The sequence below is a fragment of the Eublepharis macularius genome, chromosome 17, assembly GCF_028583425.1.
Source record: "Eublepharis macularius isolate TG4126 chromosome 17, MPM_Emac_v1.0, whole genome shotgun sequence".
Lineage (NCBI taxonomy): Eukaryota > Metazoa > Chordata > Lepidosauria > Squamata > Eublepharidae > Eublepharis > Eublepharis macularius.
Window position 1 is genome coordinate 2,575,982 of NC_072806.1, and position 21,133 is coordinate 2,597,114.

Below are 21,133 nucleotides of genomic sequence, written 5' to 3' on the forward strand. Positions count from 1 at the left end.
ATGTGGAGTGGGTGGTTAGATGAGTTAAGCCCCTTTGCCCCCCTCCCCACAAGAATCAGAACTCTGTGTGAGCAAGAAGGAGATCCAGTTATGGATGCCCCCCCTCCCCGCCCCCCGGCATGTCTCATCCAATGAAAGGCTCAAGATCATTGGCTTGGCTTAATAGCTTTTCTTCTCCTGGTTTTAGAATTTTGTTTGATACTTTATTTGGAAAATTTCTATGCCACCTGTCCAGGGAACCTGCCCGTGGAGGCTTACGAAAGAGAACATAATTTTTAAACATCGTATTCACTGATATTGCGTAAACTGCCTTGAGTCTCAGTGAGAAAGGCAGACTATAAATAACATAAATCAAAAATCAAAAAAGGCATTAAAACTCAGCCAAGCATAAAATGGTGTAAAATTTGTTCAGCTTAAAATGGGGTTTAAATATTTCTCAGGCTAAAACCAGACTATTAAATGATTTTTTTAAAACCCATTAATTAAAAACTTGGGTAAACAGAAATGTTTGGGGTTGGCTGCTTAAAGAAAGTAACAAAGATGCTAGGCAGGCCTCAAACGGAAGGGCATTCCGCAGGACTATTTTATTTCTCATATGTGGTTGCATTTTAATTGGTTTCACTATCACAAGCCATTTTGAAGGTTCTTGTAATCAAAAATTGGGGGCATAAATAATAACCTGCCAATCGTGGCAGTGCGAGGAGAGGGGAGCCAATGGGCCTGTCTGAATGGCTGGCATCTCCGCCTGGTAGGTGACCATCTTCTTCTCCGATGTGGTGGGCTTTACAAGTATCGCCGCCTCCTGCACACCATTGCAAGTTGTCGAGATGCTCAACAACCTATACGTCTGCTTTGACACCAGGATCGAGTCGTATGATGTTTATAAGGTGAGCAACATTCCTCACAGGCTGGCTGGTTGCTTGTGAAAGAGCACAGGGGGAATCAGTTTGGGCCAAGGACAACACCTGAATCTTAAAGAGCAAGCAAAATTACCAAGAGGGCAAAACACCAACGCGTTGGGGACGGGAGGGGGGTCGTTTAGAAGAAAGAGAGCTAAAATCTGAAGGGGAGATATAACAGAGGTTTATAAAATTATCCATGGAGTGGAAAAAGTGGGGAAAGAACTTTGCATTCCTCTCCCCAAATACTAGAACTCGGGGACACACAATTAATCTAACTGCAGGACAAACAAAAGATGATGCACCGTGCATAACTTGTGGAACTCACAGCCACAGGATGTAGTGATGGCCACTCACTTGGGGGATTAGACAAATTAATGGAACAGGAGGTGTCCATCAATGGATCCTTTCTGTGATAGCTGGATGGAACTTCCAGGTTCAGAGGCAGTATACCCCTGAATATCACTGGCAAGTGGGCAACAGGAGGGAAACTTCAACCTAACTTTGGAGGCCTTTAGCTGGCCACTGTGGGAAGCAGGATGCTGGAATAGGACCCACATTGGGCTGATCGAGCAGGCCTCCTTTTATTACAATCTAAAACTTTCTATTCTAGCTTTTTTAAAAGCAAACATCCTCGGGTAAACACTGAGTATTGGGTATTGTTTTCTTATAGAGGAGGGTATTTTTGTAATATTTTGGTTCCTCTCTGGAGAAAGAAAAGACTGATAATTCAGAACTCCACAATTCGGTGAGGAATTTTGGACCGGTAGAATTTTAGAAGCAGTCCTTGATCCGACATGCATCCCTTTTCCCAGGTGGAAACAATTGGAGATGCCTACATGGTCGTCAGCGGCTTGCCTGAGAGGAATGGGACAAAGCATGCGGACGAGATTGCCAAAATGTCGCTGGATTTGGTGGCTGCCGTCCGGCAGGTTGTGATACCCCACATGCCGACCGTCAAGCTGCAGCTACGGGCAGGGATTCACACAGGTGGGCAAAGGGCAGGAACGTGATGGGGAAGAGGCATGGCGAGATGGCCGTGGGGGAGTGGAGGCAGGCGTTGAGTAGACCTGACCTTGCGAGTTATCTTCATACCATCAAGCGATGGCTCAGCCATACCATCCAGTTCCACAAGTTCTGCCACTTCTCTGACATGCACTCTTCACAGGTCCTTGTGTAGCTGGAGTCGTTGGACACAAAATGCCTCGGTATTGCCTCTTTGGAGACACTGTGAACACGGCCTCGCGGATGGAGTCCACCAGTTTGCGTGAGTGCCTCCAGGGTCCACCCCCCTCAAGGCCACATGTGCTGGGGGGCTGAGGAAATAAGACAGCGAAACATACAAACCCTTCTGCTCCCTCCCATTTGATTCTAGGCTTGCTAGAACAGTGCCCCTGAGCATGGACAAAGCACCTTTCCCTTATTTGAATTTAACCTGCTGCCTACACATTTGAGGTTGGTAGGAAGGTGTTGGCCACTCTTAGTCAAAGATCCAGAGGAGTTAGCCGTGTTAGTCTGTAGTAGCAAAATCGAAAAGAGTCCAGTAGCACCTTGAAGACTAACCAACTTTACTGTAGCATAAGCTTTCGAGAATCGCAGTTCTCTTTGTCAGATACGTGTCTGACAAAGAGGACGCATCTGATGAAGAGAGCTGTGATTCTCGAAAGCTTATGCTACAGTAAAGTTGGTTAGTCTTAAAGGTGCTACTGGACTCTTTTCGATTTGACTCTTAGTCAAGGGTGCAGGAGTGTCTTGAGCGGCAGGCAGGATGGCTGAAGTTCAGTGGACTGGTGGCATGGAGGGAGTACCTGATTGCCTTCTCTTGGTTGCCTCAACTGAGGGAAGGTGGCCAATTTGGCAGTCTTTATAACCATCGGTGTCTCCCAAACACAAGGATTCTAGGTTGGGACGTGAATCTCCCAGCCTGCTGCTCCTTCCTTGGACCACCAACCCTGGAAGTCTGTGCCTGATTGGCAGGTTCTTCTTTCAAACCTTGTGAAGCTTAACCACCGGATTTTGGGGATGGAAAGGTGACCTTGCCAAGAGGCTCAAGCTCCCACACTTCTGGGATTAGTTAACTGGAACTGTGCATTGACTGAATAATCCCGTAACCCATTTCCAGCTCAGAAGATACACATCAGTTCAGCCACGTACCTCGCTCTCTTTGAAGATGATACCTACGACATAGAACTGAGAGGGGAGATTGAAGTGAAGGTTGTTGTTATTATTACTAATACTACTGTTACTATTATTATTATTATTGCCATTATAATTTTATATAGCACTGTCAGTGTGTGAGGCACAGCACAGAACATACCGGTGTTTCCTAGCCTTTTTTCCATGGAGGAATGCCTAAATTAATTTTTGAAATCCCAAGGGATCCCTATGAAAATGTTCACTAGCCAGAAAAACTTGATGGCAGGCAGTGCAATTTATTTCTAAAGGGCTGCTCTATATCAGCTTACATTGTAAGAAAAAAGTGAAGCTTTTCCTGTCTTTTTTGATTATCCAATCTTTTTTTTCAAGTATCAAAGTATCAAATCAAAATAAAGCTTGCTTCAACATCAAAATACAGTCCACATCCAAAGTCAATATAAGGTTGACTTTCAGTGTGATATTTGGGCTTGTTTGTTTTTGCACAAAGGTTGAATTCTTGGCTGAATATGGATATTTGGAATTTTTTGTGGTATTTCAAAATTCTTATTTAATTCCACGATATCTTGTGGAACCCCTGACTGTGTCCTGTGAAACCACAGGGTTCCCCTAAACCCTGGTTGGGAAACTCTGGAATAGACACAAAACATTGGAACTTCTTGCCTCAAGAAACTTTCATTTGAAATTTGACAAGAAAGGAATAGAGGTGGGGGCGGAGAGGCAGATGACAGGTGGGGAGGCATTTTATAGTTTGCTGTACCATCGAAAGGGTTCAGATTAAAGCTGCCAGTTTAATTGATTAGTTGATCAAATTGATCAACAGTTTAATGGATTTAATTGATCAAATAATGAATCAGCCGATTCTCTGAAAAGGCGTTACTTGCATTTTGATAGACTGAATGTTTACATTGTACTTGTAATTCACCTTCAGTTCCAGTGAGAAAGGTGGACTGTAAATGGAAATAAATAAATAAATGGGCAAAAGAATTTTAGTGTCATAAAAGCGGCAAATGGCAAGGGCCAACCTAAAAGACTGTCTGGAGCAATCTTAGAAGAGGACTCCACTTGACCTCCCTTGGGGAATGCCTCTTCTAAGACAATGCCTGCCAAGATGTAGAGGCTATCATTTAACCGCCAAGGAAGTCTTCTTTTTTGCTTCACAATTACTTCCACCTTTGCGAGTCTGAATCGATAAATCGATCTGCTATCGCTTGCAATATTAATCAAACTGAAACTCCTTTCATGATGAGTCAGTCATGGGGGAAAGTCACATATTTAAAATCACAGCCCTAAAGAATTAGATTTTCCCTCTTCTCTGATGGTTATGAAATCCACTGCTATCACTGCTATGTGGAGTTCACTAGGACAGAACTGCTGTGCTTTTAGTGACCACAGCACAGGCAGAGATTCAACCTGTGCAGCTTGGGTCATCACAGCATCTCCATCCTGGAAAAAGGTGAACATCTGCCTGTCGGGCAACCATTCATAACACTGGAGGGCCCCCACATACCAAAGATGACAACTATTGTGGATACCCCTACACATCACTTTGGTAATGTTGGCAGTACTGCAAATATCCTCTCTGCTTCTCTGCCAGGGCAAAGGAAAAATGAACACCTACTGGCTGCTCGGGAACAAGAACTACAGTGTCCAAAACGACAGCCTGGTTTGCCACTGGAATCCAGGGATGCCCCGGAAAAAGACGACGGGGAGCAGCACCTTCTCCAGCCAGCAAGTATGTCTGGGAAAGCTCTAGAGGGTTGGTTAAGAGGAGGGCTTAGAGGTGGGTTACTAAGGGGCAATGGTTCTTTGTGACAATGAATGCACTTTTGGAAAGGAAATAGATTTATTTAAGTAATCTATAGAAGTTTATAGAGAACCTCTCGATGGGTGAACTTCAGTTCAGGCACTGCATAACTGGCAAGAACAAGGGGTCCATCCATTGTCGTTTCCTGGAGTTCCCAACAGCAGTATAAGGCCATAAGTATATTCTCTATTCTGTATTTTTTACTTTCTTTCCTGTGAATTATCAGAGGGATTTAATAAATCTATTTTACTTCAACACTTACGTGCTTATTGTCTTCAAATCCAAATGAACCACTGCCTCTTGGCGTCACAGGAGGGTAGTGTGTTGACATTGTCTTCCGTGAATCTTTCAACAGCTGCAAGATCTTTGATAGCCAGTGAGTGAAATAACTAGATCAGCGAAAACTGCGCCACTAGCAGATCTGTGTAGGATCCAATCCACCGACTCCCTTCAGCTAAGTTCTTCCATACTGGAAGAACCTGCAGGCAGACTTCATTGGATTCAACCCCTTATGTCTTTAAAAATTACCCAAAGGGGGATATTTACCTGGACATCATAGTCTGTAGTATTTGCCAGTTCCTCTCTAAAGCTGACACCACACAAGATCAGATTGCTGCTATTTGGAAACATTCCGTGTCTGCCTGCACCTGTTTTGAATCCTATTCTGTTTGGCAGTCCACCACAGGCACTCTGGGAACACCAGTCAGCAAGGAAACTGCCGTTGCTACTGACAAGCAAATAGGCTCCACTGGCCACTTTGGAGCGAGGCCTTCCTTAATTGGCAGTGCCACCAGTGATCGGGACCAGCAGAGGGGCTCTGGGCCTGACTTCCGAGACAGACTCAAGACGAGTGATCTCTTTGCTTCTGGACCCCCAAGTCCTCAACTGGGGAAGAAAGGCCCCGACTTACTGGATCATCAACATCATCATTCAGACAGTGGGCGGCCATCACTGGACAAGCTGGGGCTCCTACCGGGATCGGTGGACATTGCGTGATCTGTCTGTCTGTCTGTCTGTCTTCCTTCCTTCTGTGTCTGTCAAGGATTTTAGCTTCTGGTTCGTTCCAAAAAAGTTTCCCGCTTTCTATAAATGTGGGAAGTTGGACTCAAGGGAAACAGCCTTTCCCCACTCAAGACGTACTAGAAACCACTGAGTTTCATTAAACGTTACAGAGAAAACAAGGATTTGGAACAGGTTAGATCAAGACGGGTAGCCAACCGTGTTAGTCTTTCTGTAGCAGTAGAAAAGAGCAAGAGTCCAGTAGCACTTATAAAACTAACAACATTTGGGGTAGGGTAGGAGCTTTCGTGAGTCACAGCTCACTCCGTCGGGTAAACTGGACCTATAAGTTAGTGTTATAGGTGCTACTGGACTCTTGCTCTTTTCTGCTTGGAATGGGTTAGAAAGCCACTTACACACAGTGACCACTAGATGTCAGTAGATGAATTTACATTCTTGCCAAGGGACTATTTGAAAGTTAGCTGGAATGTCACTCCCCGTTTCCTTTTGCTAGCAAGAACGTGCTTAAGCGGACTGGAGAAGGGGAAATGATCTCCCGGAGCATGGCTCAGTCGTGTTATTGGAGTCCTTTGCTTCTGGGCCTTCTCCATCAGTTGAGAGCTAGGAAAAGTTGCCTGCCTTCTTTCCTGGCAGGGTTTCCGCACCTTTCACAGCTGCACAGCAGGCGGAGAATCAGTCAGATCTTTCTCACCTCTGCATCTCCCTGCCAGGGAAAACTGCAGTCGTTAAAGTTTTGGCCCACCGAAGGCCCAGGAGTCCTTGTAGGGAAAAAACGGGCCCCTGCTTTTTTGCTTGTGAAATATTTTAATGGTTGGGCAAGACGGAAAGGAAATAATATGGAAATGTTCTTGTGATGATACAAAAAAAGGGATAATGGAGCAAACCCCGCTTTGTTTGCATCATAATTTGTGAGCAGCATCCTAGTACACGAGGGGGGGGGGGTCCTGCTTTTTAAAATGACTGCTCAAAAGTGTACAAAACTGCGTTGCAAAAGTCGTGTGCATTTGTTTTCGCCTTGCTTTCCAGAGGCAGTTCTTGCTCTCCCGCCCTCATCTGCTGAGCAGGAAAAACAATGATAAGAAGTGCTTTCCATGACCTTGCTATGGTGGGTTGTTTTGTGTGTGTGTGTGGGGGGGGGTGGATTTTCTTTTGTATTTCTTTTGTGTTTTAGCCCTGCCGAGCTTGCCTGCCTGACTCCCAACGCTTAACACATTCCTGCAAACAAGATCAAAACTGGATCGACATTCTTGTGCTGCCACCTACGAAGTGTAGTTCGATCCAGAAAGTTCCAAACATGCACCAACATGCTCAGTGCTGCTCTGGGAGGTCCAAAAGCGGACGATACGTTGGAAGTGCATCCGCTGTGACAACAAGCTTGCCTGTAAAGATCCTGTGGAAAACGCCACCCAAGCAAGCCAAAGAATTGTGCGTAGGTGCCAACAACTCCCAACTGTCTGCCATGCAGAATGGCGCCACTGCACAGCGGCGGAACAAATCAAAATAGTTGCTGGTCTTGAACGGCAAATGGCTCATGGCCTGCAGGGCGCTTGAGACAAAATGGGCATTGCAAACAAAGGGAGTTTAGGTTACAAACACTTAATTTGCAAAATGCAGCTCATCCCTGAAAAGAAGAGCCCCCCCCCCCATTTAGGAGGGGGGGGAGAGACCTGGAAAAAATTAGGACAGTTGATCTGCTGTGCTCCTTCACAATTAAAACTTTCCTTGCAATCAACATTTCCTTGTGTGTCACTCTGAAAATGAACCAAGTGAACCAGGGCCTCATCCCGCTGCTCACCCCGATCAAGTGGTCTGGGTGAAAGTCCCATGCCCACAATTTCTTCCTCACCCCATTTGTGCCCCCAGGTTAACAGGGAGCACGCGATACCCCTTGGAGGTAGGCCTGCAGCTGCTAGGACCGCTAGTCACGGACTCCTCCCACAGGCGTCTCTTTCAGGGTGGCTCACGGGGCTACGGGGTGGATACTGGGACAGGGTTGCCAGCTCTGGGTTGGGAAATTCCTGGAGGGTAGAGCTTGAGGAGGGCGGAGTTTGGGGAGGGACTCCATGAGGGCATCATGCCATGGAGTCCATTTGCCGAAGTAGCCATTTTCTTCAGGGGAACTGGTCTCTGTCATCTGGAAATTAGTTGTAATTCTGGGAGATGCCTCGATGGGGGAGGCCCCTCTTTTCTGAGGAAGGCGCAGAGAAACCTAATAACACAGAAACCCGACAATGACCATCGCTTTCTTTGTGTGAAATGCATCTCTCCCACTCAGAGAAACAACGCTCAGGACAGCGAACAAACGACAATCACTGAAATGACAGACGCATTGTCCGCAGTGAAAATTTAGAAACAACAACTTTTAGAAAGCCATCGGAGAAAAAACAATAAAAAGTTGAGCAACAGTGAGCATCCATAAAGTCAACAGCATAAATTAAGTTCTAGAAATGCAGATTCACACGTAGAAATCACCAAGACTCTGCATCATCTGTTTATTTGGTACATAGCTCTCCTCCATTTTATCCTCACAACAATCCAGTGAGGTAGGTTAGGCTAAAAAGAGAGTGATGGGGCCCAAGGTCACCCAGCAAGCTTCATGTCTGAGTGAAGACTTGAACCTGGGTCTCCCAGATCCCAGTTGGCCGCGAATCAGTGGAGTAGTGGTTAAGAGCGCGGGACTCTAATCTGGAGAGCCGGGTTTGATTCCCCACTCCTCCACTTGAAGCCAGCTGGGTGACCTTGGGTCAGTCACAGCTCTTTCAGAGCTCTCTCAGCCCCACCCACCTCACAGGGTGTTTTGTTGTTGTGGGGATAATGATAACATACTTGTAAACTGCTCTAAGTGGGCATTAAGTTGTCCTGAATGGTGATATATAAATCAAATGTTGTTATTATTACTGGTTTCAATCCCACTACTGCCATGAGCTTAGTAGGTGGCCTTGGGTAAGTCACTCCTCCCAGCCCGGCTCCCCAGCTGTACAGTGGGGATAACAACAACCCTGACTTTGTTCACCGCTTTGAGTGTGGCACTATTCTGTCTAGAGGGGCAGTATATAAGCACAATTATTGTTATACAGAGCTGCTGCAGTTAAGTGGTTGGGTTGCGAATCAGCACTCTGCTGGTTCGACTCCAACTCCTGCCATGAGCTCAGCAGGGGGCCTTGGAGAAGCCCCTCCTCTCAGCCTAGCTGAATTCTGGGGATATAAGAACACTTGTTCACCGATTTGGGTGAGGCACTCATCTGTCTAGAAGAGTGGTATATAAGCACAGTTGTTGTTGTTGTTATTAACCTCTATGCTATGCTGATTCTTATGTTGTAGCATTATCTTTTTCTCATAAGCAGGTGCGTGTTGCGTCTCCACCAATTTCCACTTCAATTGTGCTTCGTGTAGCTGATGTCCAGCCGAGCCGTGCCAGGGGAGGGCTCTGTTCCCTGCCTCCAGGGGCTCCTGCCATCCATTAGCTAGCTGGACAGGAATTTAGGCTTGTTTGGACACAAACGTCTCCTGCTCTTATGCCCAATAAGGTCCCAAATGAGCCAAGGCCGGAGGGGAGGGCTGGAGAACATGTCACCACTTTTTCACGTCAGGTGACAACGCAGCAAGGCTGGGGGTGAGGAAGTGGCCCATGCTGCTGATCATCTGGCTCTCTGTGCGGATCTAGGCACGTCCACCAAGCTGGTGTTAACACTGGACATGCTCAAGGATGGAGAGGAAGAGAAATAAGGCATGAAATGGTCCAGGGCACGGGTGGGCGGGCAGGAGAGGCTGTGTGCAGGGAATTTAGCAGCTCCGTTGCTTCACCTTTTCAAGCGCCCACCCTCTCGGGACTGGCAGGAACAGTTAACACAGCCTTCTCAGGATCCATTTTCCTATAGAAGCTGGCAGGTATTCCAGGCACTTGTGGAGCATACGTAAGACCTCTTCACACCTGGGAGAACTGCAGCAGGTCTCTGGTACCCACGAAGCTGCCTTACCTCAGGTTGGACCCATGGTCTGTCTACCTGAGCATGGTCTTCGGTGCCAATCAGAAGAAGGTCCTCCCCAAGTCCGACAATCCAAATCTCTTTAACGGGAGATGCTGAGGAGGGATCTATGCTGTAGCAAAGTGGTTAAGTGGTTGGGTTGTGAATCAGCCCTCTGCTGGCTCAAATCCCACTACTGCCATGAGCTCGGCCGGTGGCCTTGGGGAAGCCACTCCTCTCAGCCCCGTATTGTGGGGATAATAATAATACTGACCTTGTTCACAGCTTTGAGCAGGGCACTGATCTGTCTAGAAGAGCAGTACATAATCACAATTATAGCATAGTGAGTGGTTGGGCTGCGAATCAGCACTCTGCTGGTTCGAATCCCACGACTGCCACGAACTCAGGTAACGGCCTTGGGGCAGCCCCTCCTCTCAGCCCCAGCTCCCCAGCTGTATTGTGGGGATAATAATGATGCTGACCTTGTTCACCGTTGTGAGTGGGGCACTCATTTGTCTAGAAGAGCGGTATATAAGCGCAGTTATTACTCATAGTTATTTTTATTATAACCGAAGACTTTCCACTTTCCCTAAAATTGCTCCAGCGAGCTCCCTCTGATTTGTAGAGGTCTTGCCAGATGGGACCTTCAGCTCGAGCGGAACTTCTCCCTGGATTGACCCTTGCAGAGGTTGATTCCCACAGCGTCCAATGACGCTGCTTTCATTCTCCTTGGGAAATCTCAGCCTCCCCGTGAAACATTCGGGCAGCAAGTGCATCCATCCACTAAAAACATGGGCCTTCTCAAGAGGGTTTAAGGTGCTGATCTGCCTCCATACCCGTCTTACGTAAGAAGGTTGACATGTTTGGCCTTTGTCCACAAGAGGACTGTTTACCGCTCTGGTGCCCTGTTGGGACCACACCATATAGACCCAGATACCCTGGTGAGAGCGAATCAAAAACTCCACCCGAGGCTGTTGTTCTCAGGGATAATTAAAGCAGGGGCTTGCGCAGGTGTCGACGCTTGGCCCAGCTGGGCTGCAGAGGCCCTTTTTGCCCGTTGCTATTTGTGTTCTGAGCTGCAGCATATTGGGCCAGCAGGCAACCCATTAGCTGGCCGAGCCCACTCTGGAAACAAGGGTTGGGTTCATTGTCAGCAGGCTGAGCTTGCTAGCGTGGAAGCTTATGAATTGAAAGGGTATCCAGACAACATTGCCTTAAGAAATACATTCTGTTCTGGTTTAATTAGCAAAATGGAACCTTTCCCAATAGAGACCCTCAAGCATGGCTAATTAAAGTTACTGCTCAAGAGCGCTGCTGGATTGGACCAAAAGTCCATCTAGTCGGCCATTCTGTTCCCTGCAGTGGCTGACAAGATGCCCCCACAAGACCCACAAACAGGTAAAAGGCCAAAGCACCCCCCTCTCTAAAAACCCCCCTGGTATACAGAAGTAGATTGTCTCTGATCATCGAGGTTCAGGGCTAAGAGCTGCTGATAAGATCTACCATGAAGATCGGTCTCAGGTCGGTAGCCGTGTTGGTCTGCAGTAGAAAAGCAAGACTTGGGTCCAGTAGCACCTTAAAGACCAACGAGATTTCCAGGGGTTGAGCTTTTGAAGTTGAGGAAGAGAGCTTTGGCTCTTGAAAGGTCACACCCTGAAAATCTAGTTGGTCTCTAAGGTGCTTGCTCTTCCGATAACTCCTAGGCTCTGTGATTCCCCTTTAAAACCTACTTAGGACTGGACTAAGGAGCTGATAGCATCCTGAAGAGGCAGGGAGTGTATTACACCGGGTAGGGGGAATTCCATTTTTTGAATGCTCCTCTCTGTAAAATAATTTCATGCGAGTAGCTGATCCTGGCAGAAGCCGGGTTCAGGTAGCCGGCTCAAGGGTGACTCAGCCTTCCATCCTTCCGAGGTCGGTAAAATGAGTACCCAGTTTCCTGGGGGTAAAGTGTAGATGACTGGGGAAGGCAATGGCTAACCACCCCGTAACAAAACGTCTGCCAAGAAACTGTTGTGATGCAACGTCCCCACATGGGTCAGTAATGACTCGGTGCTTGCACAGGGGACTACCTTTACCTTTAATATAACAAAGCAAAAGGGAGAAAGACTAACCTGCTTTTTGCTGTGCTCGTCTTGTAGTTGCATGGAGATTTTCACATAGGCAAGGTAAAGGTAGTGCAAACACCAAGTTATTACTGACCCACGGAGGGGACGTCGCATCACAATGTTTTCTTGGCAGACTTTTTGTTATGGGGTGGTTTGCCATGGCCTTCCCCGGTCATCTACACTTTACCCCCAGGAAACTGGGTACTCATTTTACCAACCTTGGAAGGATGGAAGGCTGAGTCAACCTTGAGCCGGTTATTTGAACCCGGCTTCCGCCAGGATTGAACTTAGGCTGTGAAAAGAGCTTGGGCTGCAGTACTGCAGGTTACCACTCTGCACCACGGGGCTCTCTATCATTGCATTAAAAGTGCATTCAAAATATGAATCCCCCCACCATGCCCTTTAGGGTCCATTCCTTGGGACTCTACCCCCTCATTCTACTGTATGTGTAGACTGGGCCACAGACAGCAGCCAACTCCATATACTGCGGCAGGGTACTCCATAAGTTAACAAGGTGTCACACGAAGTCATTGCAACAATCTAGGGCTCTTTCCATTTCCTGGATTTCACACTAACTGTTTTAGACACCCGGACTCCAGCTCTGGCCCAATTTATGGGAATTGCAAGAGGGGGGCTTGAGCCTTACTCATGAGAGAGAGCGATAGGCATGTCGAGAGCAGAGTCAGAGTCTATTTCAAGAAGGTGTTGGTTGGTTTTAGCAGAAGGGAGGCTAAAATTAGATCCTCCATGGTTGCTTTTGAAAACACCTTGGGGAGACGAGCCCTTGACGCTTCGGCGAGAGGCCCTTCGGGCAGAGCATGTGGCACTAGAAAGACTTATATGGCCAATGAGGATGATGTCATCATTGAGGCCGGCCAATCGGGGCTGGCCAAAGGGGAGGAGTCACAGGAAATGCCAGCAGGCAGAACTCGAACGCGGTCCAAGCACTGTGTATCGGCAGGCGGCTGGATGAGTGTGGAGCGAGGTGTGAGGTCGGCATGTCGACAGGCCGACTTCTTACTTCAGCCAGATAAGGGAAACCTCCACCACAGGCTGCCAGAACAAATTGCTTTCTATTAGCGATGATACAGTCTTGATACCATCCCACTGCTGCTGCTCCAGACATTAAAATAAGTCTACACATTGACTAGGCCACCCATTGCCAAGCATATTCTTTCCTAGTCATCCATGCCTGGGGTTCCCAGGAGAGTGGAGACGCGGCACTCACCAGAACAATCTTCCCAGCACCAACACAATGATGTCACTTCCTCAAGTGATGTCATCATGCTGGCAGCGGGTGTGCTTCTAGGATTTGCGCAGGGCCAATTCTGCCCACTTGGGGCCAAAAGCATGAGAGCTTGCCCGCCAGCAGCTCACTGATGTCTAGGGTTGCCAGCTTCAAGTTGGGAAATTCCTAGCGATCTGGGGGGCGTGAAACCTGGAGAAAGTGGGGTTTGGGGAGGGAACGGACCTTGGCATGGCATAATTCCATAGAGTCCACCCCCCAAAGTATCCATTTTCTCCAGGTGAACTGATCTCTGTGGCCTGGAGACCAGTTGTAATTCCGGGAGATCTCCAGCCACTACCTGGAGGCTGGTAACCCTAGTGATGTCACTTGAGGAAGTGACATCGTCGTGCCTCGCCAGAAGTGCACCTGCTGCGTGCTTGCCTGAGTTGCTTGCCAGTGGCGGGTGATCACCACCAGGCACTTTGCCACCTCCTGCCCATCGCCATCCATCAGCAGGCAGTGGGGCAAACCCCCCGGAGATTCCCCTGGGGATCCTATCCTTGGCCATTGGGAAAGCCCATGTGATAAAATTTTCCACACTTGGTGATCATTGCAACTTGTCCCGATGTGTCTGGCTCTGTTCCCTTTCTGCCATTTAGGGCTGTGGATTCAACGCTGAAATTCAGTTTCAAAGACCTGCACAGACCAACCCCCAATACTGCACTTAGGAAATCTGACATCTGCAGTCGACAATAAACGATGTAAATATTTTAGGTTGGTTGCCATGTTGGTCTGCGGCGGAACAGCAGGATTTGAGTCCAGTGGCATCTTAGAGACCAACAAGATTTCCAGGGCATAAGCTTTTGAGAGTCAGAGCTCTCTTCTGAAGAATCTCAAATCCTGCAGATGTAGATGTCTACACAACTGCTTACTTTGCTTAGTAAAGTCCCAGAACCCACAAAAGCTGAGGCAGGCTGAACCCGGAGGGGCTAGAAACATGTTTCTTAAAAAGAATAAAGAAGAAGAAAAGCTTTTCTGGATGCTCAAATGGTTGTGCAAGTTGGGAGCAGAAGCCAGCAGTGTGCAGCACCGACTGGACGACAGCCGTGTCGCAATCAAGAAATCTGGGAATTGAAGAGAGAACAATCGCTGATTCTCAGCACATGGCTTCCCCGGGAAACAAGGCACAGTTATTCACAACTCCGAAGTCGCAGGGAGAACTTTGGAAGAGCGCGTCCGCAGAATGCCGTGCATTCCACAGATGAGCATTATTTGGAATGTTTCCCGACACTAAAGATAGGAAGGAAGTTGATACCTTTTGAGGTTCCTTCTACTGTTTGCTCCTCCATTCTCATGACAACCCAGACATGCTGGCCGTTCTTGGCCACTTCCTGGTCTACTCAGGCTTCAGGCGGATGATGTCATGGGCTTGCACCGATCGCCACACTTCAACACCAAGCCCAAAGGCGCTGCCATTGATGGAAGATGACACAGTGAAGAAAGCCCTCTTGGGCCACTAAGACAGCAGCTATGCGAGGAATTCCAGGAGGGCAACCAAGAATCTCAGACAGTCATTTGCCTCTGGATCTTTCCCACTTCCTTCCTCCAGTCTTTTTACAGCTAAAAGACAAAGCCGAGGAGAGAGGCGTGAGCAGGCAGGGTAAGGCCATCTCCTGTAGCCACATATCGGTTGGCAAAGTTAGATGGATCCAATTTGGGACAATCTTACAGAGTATTTACTGTGGTGAAAGACAGAGGAAAGGATATCTCCTCACTCTTCTTCCCGTACCCTTTTTGCCTACAACAGAGCAGTAAATATCGTACACCTTTCCATTTCATTTGCAAAATCTGTGAGGTAGTTTAGGCTAGGGGTGAGTGCACAGCTGGGCTGAGGTCTCCTAAGGACGAGGGGTTTGAACCCATCCAGCCAAGAAGTCCCCTCCTCCTCAACGTCATTCCAGAGGGACAGATCCAGAGGAGTTAGCTGTGTTAGTCTGTAGTCGCAAAATAGTAGAGTCCGGTAGCACCTTTAAGACTAACCAACTTTATTGTAGCATAAGTTTTCGAGAACCGCAGCTCTTTTTGTCAGATGCATGGAGGGTATGAAGAAACTGGCCAGAGATATATAGGTGGGGAGGGGAGAGGGGAGTACATAGGACAAACTAGCCAACTTCTGCGCAAAAAGAATAAATGGACACAAATCTGACATTAAAAATGGCAACATCCAGAAATCAGTAGGAGAACACTTCAATCTACCAGGACACTCCATCAAGGACTTAAAGGTCACCATAGTTGAACAGAAACATTTCAAAAGCAGAATCCAAGGGGAAGCTGCTGAACTGGAATTCATATGTAAATTTGACTCAGTCGGACTTGGATTGAATAGAGACCCTGGATGGTTATCTCATTATCAGAAGTAACTGCCCTTCAGGCACTCCATTCAGATTCAGCTATGGAGGGGAGGGGTCACACCTTGCCTGGATTGTGCACTCCACCTCTTTCATGAACTTATTTACATTTACACGACCCTTGCTCCCTGCACCCTCTCCCCCCTCTCCTCATCACCTATATATCTCTGGCCAGTTTCTTCATACCTTCCATGTATCTGACGAAGAGAGCTGTGGTTCTCGAAAGCTTATGCTGCAATAAAGTTGGTTTGTCTTAAAGGTGCTCTTTACTATTCCAGAGGGAGAAGAGGCAGCAACCAGGCATCTTTCCATAATGGCTGGACATGAGTCCTGGGACAGCCTCCTTCCCTCCCTCCATCTTCCATCAATGAAGCCATTGGAGGCTTTCACTACCACCACTACTGCCTGTGTGTGGTGTCTGGGCTCTTTTGCTCCTCCTGCACCAACCATTGGGGGGACCTGTGCCTGCAGTCTTGTATGCCTCCGTAGGGTTCGGCTGTGATGATTCTGGCTTCCGTGGAAGCACACAGACCTTCCTACTGAGCCCATGTGTGTGGGGGTTCTGAATACTGTTGGAAGGACGTATTCAATACTGTGGAAGCTGGGGGGGGGTCATGTGCACAGAATGAACATGAGTCTGAATGGTATGTGTGAGCAGCATATGTATTCCACTGTGTAGCCCTCGTGCACGTGAACAAGGAAGGGTGTGAGAGTGGAGAGTCCCACCCCAAACTGCAACAAAACCTCCGCCACCAGTTCTTCATCCTTCCCTCTGAGCCATGCTGACCCTCTGGCTCTGGGCAGGTAAAGACTCTTTTTTTTAGAGTCTGCAAGACAAATCAGCCAGGAAGAATGGGGATGTTCCATACAAATTGTCAAAATGACCCTACATCGAAGCTCCAGCTACTTGAGACAAGAGCAGTCGAGGAGGCATAAGATGATGGAGGTGGGAGGAGATGTTTCTTAGCAACCCGTGCAAGGCCCGGCAACCCCAGGTTATGCGGCAAAAGGGCCGGCTGCAAGGAACAGTCAATAGCTGCTCGGAACCCTGGCATTCTCTTGTGGGATCTGCGGTGGTAGAGGCCGGACAAGGTCGCCTCACAACATCTGTGAGTCTTCCGGAGTCATCTGGCAATCCACTGAGAGGTACAGGAGGCTGAACTAGATGTACCTGGATTGTCTGATCCAGCCAGGTCACCCCCAGGAAATGGAAGTTTTGTGTAACCTTTCTAATCCACAGTGGACAATTTGGTGCCCTCATGCAGGGCATAAAGCCCAAGGCCTCGCCCTGAAACAGGTATTCAGAGGTATACTGCCTCTAAACATGGAAGCCCTATTTAGCTATCATGGCAAATGGCTTTCCATGGATCAATCTGCTGTGAGTTTCCCCTTTAAAGCCTGCAGCCGTCCCTAGATCTTGTGGTGGCGAGTCCCACAAGTTTATTGTCTGTTGTGTGAAGAAGTGCTTTCTTTTATTTGCCTGTCAGCTTCAGTATTTTGGTCATGTCATGAGAAGACAAGATTCTCTGGAAAAGTCAATAATGCTAGGAAAAGAGGAAGGCCTAAAACGAGATGGTTGGACTCAGTCAAAGAAGCCACGTCCTCCAGTTTGCAGGATCTGAGCAAGTCTGTTAATGATAGGACATTATGGAGGTCTTTCATTCATAGGGTCACCATAGGTCAGAGGCAACTTGACAGCACATAACACACATTGGGTGGCCCTGCATTCTGTTGGCGGGGGTGGGGAGGTAGTCGTGAATTTCCTGCATTGTGGAGGGGGTTGGACTAGATGACCCTAGAGATCCCTTCCAACTCTATGATTCTATGATTTTGAGGGAGAAACAGTTTTTTCCATCCCATGTGTAATTGCATAAGCTGCTAACGTGCCTCTGCCCCAATCATCTCATTTCTAAATGAAAAAAAGATCTTAAATTATTCAGCGTCTTATAGTAGGGGACGTAAATCCTATAAGTCTGCAATGTAGGAAGGCTTCGGCTACATGTTTGGTAGCTGAAGCTGAATAAATGTTTTTTTGGGTGGGGGGGGGGGGGTTGAGAGTTAGCAGGACTGAAGAGGTGTGAACAGCAACCATATCTGCAGCCTGAGTTCAGGCTCCATTGGTGAGCCTCTTATCTGCCCATTCGAAGTGTGAGGTTTCGAAACTCCCTCCTAATCTGCCGGTGTTGACAGGCGACAGTTAAAATACCCTCCCTGCTCATTATCCCCCAAACCTCCGGCGTAGAAGGCCCTCTCTTTTGCCAGGCGCTGGGCACAACTTCTGGAGGACTTTCTGGAAAAGGCGAGGCTGCTGTGCCACCCAAGTACATTATTGCAACCAGCAGTTTTCAGGAAAACATTACAGGCGTCAAGACCTTTGATTGGAGTGAGACAGCAGCTGTGATTGGGGCAGACATGCAAATAAAACTGGGGTTTGGGAAGAATCCGTTTTCCAAAGCAAGCCACCTCAGCCATATTTATTTATTGCCTTCATTTATACCCTGGCCTTACTCGCCGATGGGGACCTGAAGTGGTTGACAGCGTTTGCCTCTCTTCCATTTTATCCACACAACAACCCTGTGAGGTAGGTTAGGCAGTGAGTGTGTTACTTACCCAAGGTCACCCAGTAGGATGCTGTGGCAGAGTGGGGATTCGAACCGGAGTTTCCCAGATCGGAGTCTGACACTGCAACCACTACACCACACAGCCTTGTGCCCAGGGCTACCAAGTGACCACTGGAGACACTGCGAGAAGTGCTGATACACTGCAGGGGTTCAGCTAGCTCCCAGCCATCAGTGGCAGGAGATGGGGCTGGCACCCCCTCCTGGGCCCTCGTCCTTAAAAGACTGGGTTGGACCCCACCAGCAGGCCAGGAAGAAGGTGGTTGCACCTTCCTTGGGGCAACAGAATATCTAGTGCCATGCCCAAAGGGAGGCAGATTTTGGACACAGGGAGACCCAACGTTACTGGCCACCCTCCCCTCTGCAGGGCCCTCTTTGCAGGGGGGAGGGGGTGGCAGGGGGCTCAGGCCAGCCTGGCTGTGCACAGGGTTTAATTCTCAGCAGAACAGCCTCCTCGATCTCTGGCTCTGACCGCCTCCAAGGGCCTTCCCTGCCAACCATCTCCCTGCTGGGCTTCATTAGCGTCAGCTAAAGGAGACAAATGGGCCTGACAAACCAAAGCCGTTCGCCACCCAAGCCCAGCACTCCAGAACAACCTCTGCCCTGGTATTAAGCTCCAAAGCACAGCCATATCCAGCCAGCAAAAGGAAGGAAGGAATAGGGTTTTTTGCCTTTGGTGAGGTAGAAGCAGACCATTCACTGCAATGGGGGGGGTATATACAGACACCCCCCCCCCAGGGCAAGGCACGCCAAGGACTAGCCATGATCCCCAGAGCCCCTTTCTCCAGCCGTTGGTGAGCCACAGGCCATTATTTAAATAATTAAAGGCACCCTGAGCTCCAAAGCACCCCCCACAAGAGTCAGCCTATTGTGTCTCTGCATGCTGTGCTGAACAGATGAGGTCTGCTGTAGAAACAGGACAGAAGTCATCTTCCAGCAGCATCTACAGTTCTGCTCTGTTTTTACATCAGAATCACCAGTTGGCCGTGCTGCAAAGATGTGGGGAAATGGCCCCTCCTCCAAGGAGGCTGCAAGTCAATCTTTGCCTGAGTTATAATGGTAGAAAAAAGCAAGAGTCTGGTAGGGTAGGGGAGGAGCTTTTGTGAACCACAGCTCACTTCTCCAGACACAGAGCTGTGACTCACGAAAGCTCTTACCCTACCACAAATTGTGTTAGTCTTGTAGGTGCTGCTGGACTCTTGCTCTTTTCTATTGCTACAGACAGACCAGCACAGCTACTCATCTGGGGTTATACTGTTAGGCTTCCCCTGAGGCGGCACTCCTGACCGTGCACAGAAATACAGGTGGTGGGCTCTCCTGATGCTAATCCTTACTTTATTCCAAAAGTCTGACTCTAGCCACCTCTGGGTTCGCTCCAGAAAGCCTGGTTTGGGCAGCAGCAATCTGAGAAACAGGCCTACCCCGCCAGCCGTCTGCACCTTTCTTGGCTGGACTGGGGCCCATTTGTCACCATTAGAGAGCGGCATTCCACTTCCCAGTCCCTCCAGGTACCTCATCCTGCCAGCCCGAGTCATTCTTTCCAACACGGGCATAGGCAGGAGGGGTCTCTCTCCTTGCAAGCCCTGGCCATCACCCCTGGCTCAGCTCTTTTGTTATCCACCCTTAATTCAGTGACCCCTTTTAAGTCTCCCCTTCCAGCCCCTTCTTCGGTCTTGCATGACTTGTCACCCCTTCAAAGGACAGTGACGCCACCGCCAGGCTGTCGTCAAGGCAGGATCTCCGGCTCACCCCAGGAGCTGGCACCAGGCCGCCCCAGCCCTTATTATGGCACATTAACATTTTTGCTCAGGTGCCCGGAGAGTCACCCATCTGCCCACCAGAGCCACTGGGAGACAGGGCCGCCCACTCCAAGGGTCAGCGCTCAGCGTCATGCACCCGTCTTTCCCTGCTAATCACCTGCTGAAGTCACTCGCGGGACCTCACTGGCCTGCTGTTAAGGCACGGTGGCACGGTGCCAGCAGACGGGGCTGGCTCATAGCCTGAACAGAAGCAAAAAAAAAAGGGGGGGGAACCGGATCTCTTCTTGGTGCAACTCAAAGCGGAAAGAGCTCCAGCCGTTTCTGGGGGCGTCGTCTGGAAAGGCTCCGGCTGATTCTAATCACTGACTCCACTCTCTGGAACTCTGCCAAGCACACAACGTCTTTTGAGGGTGCTAAATTAATTAATAATGCCAGCACCAAAATAAGAAGTGAAAGCACCCAAGCAGCCAGACAGATGCATTCTCACACCCCATTTCTATAATCACCAACGTCCTCTTTTCTCCACACCACTTCTGAACATTTATTTAGAATCACAGGACCATAGAGTTGGAAGGGATCTCGGGGGTCATCTAGTCCAACCCCCTGCACAATGCAGGAGATGCCCAACTACCTCCTCCAGCCACACCTCCATGCCCAGAAAACGGCAAAAAACCTCCAGGATCCTTGGCCAAAGTGGCCTGGGGAAAATTGCTTCCTGATCCCGAGGTGGAGATCGACATTACCCTGGGCGTGTAAGAAGGGGCCACAAGAACCAAGCACTGATGCAGCCCTTCCTGCCCTCCCTCTCACGATCTGCCCAGGTTCACAGAAACAGCCATCTAGCCTCTGCTTAAAAACCTCCAAAGAAAGAGAGCCCACCCTTCATACATTATATAAATTGTATACATTTATAGACATCGTTTACATCACCTTTCTCTCCAATGGTAAACCTAAACAGCTTGCATCATTCGCCTGTCCTCCGTTTATCCTTACAACAGCCCTGTGGGGTAGGTCAGGCTGAGAGAGGAGGTGACTGGTCATCCAGCAAGCTTTCATGGCAGAGTAGGGAACTGAACCCAGGTCTCTCAGATCCTAGTCGGACGCTCTAAACGCTGCTCCACGCTGACTCTGCACAGGGCCAGCATCAACACGGGAGCCACCCAACC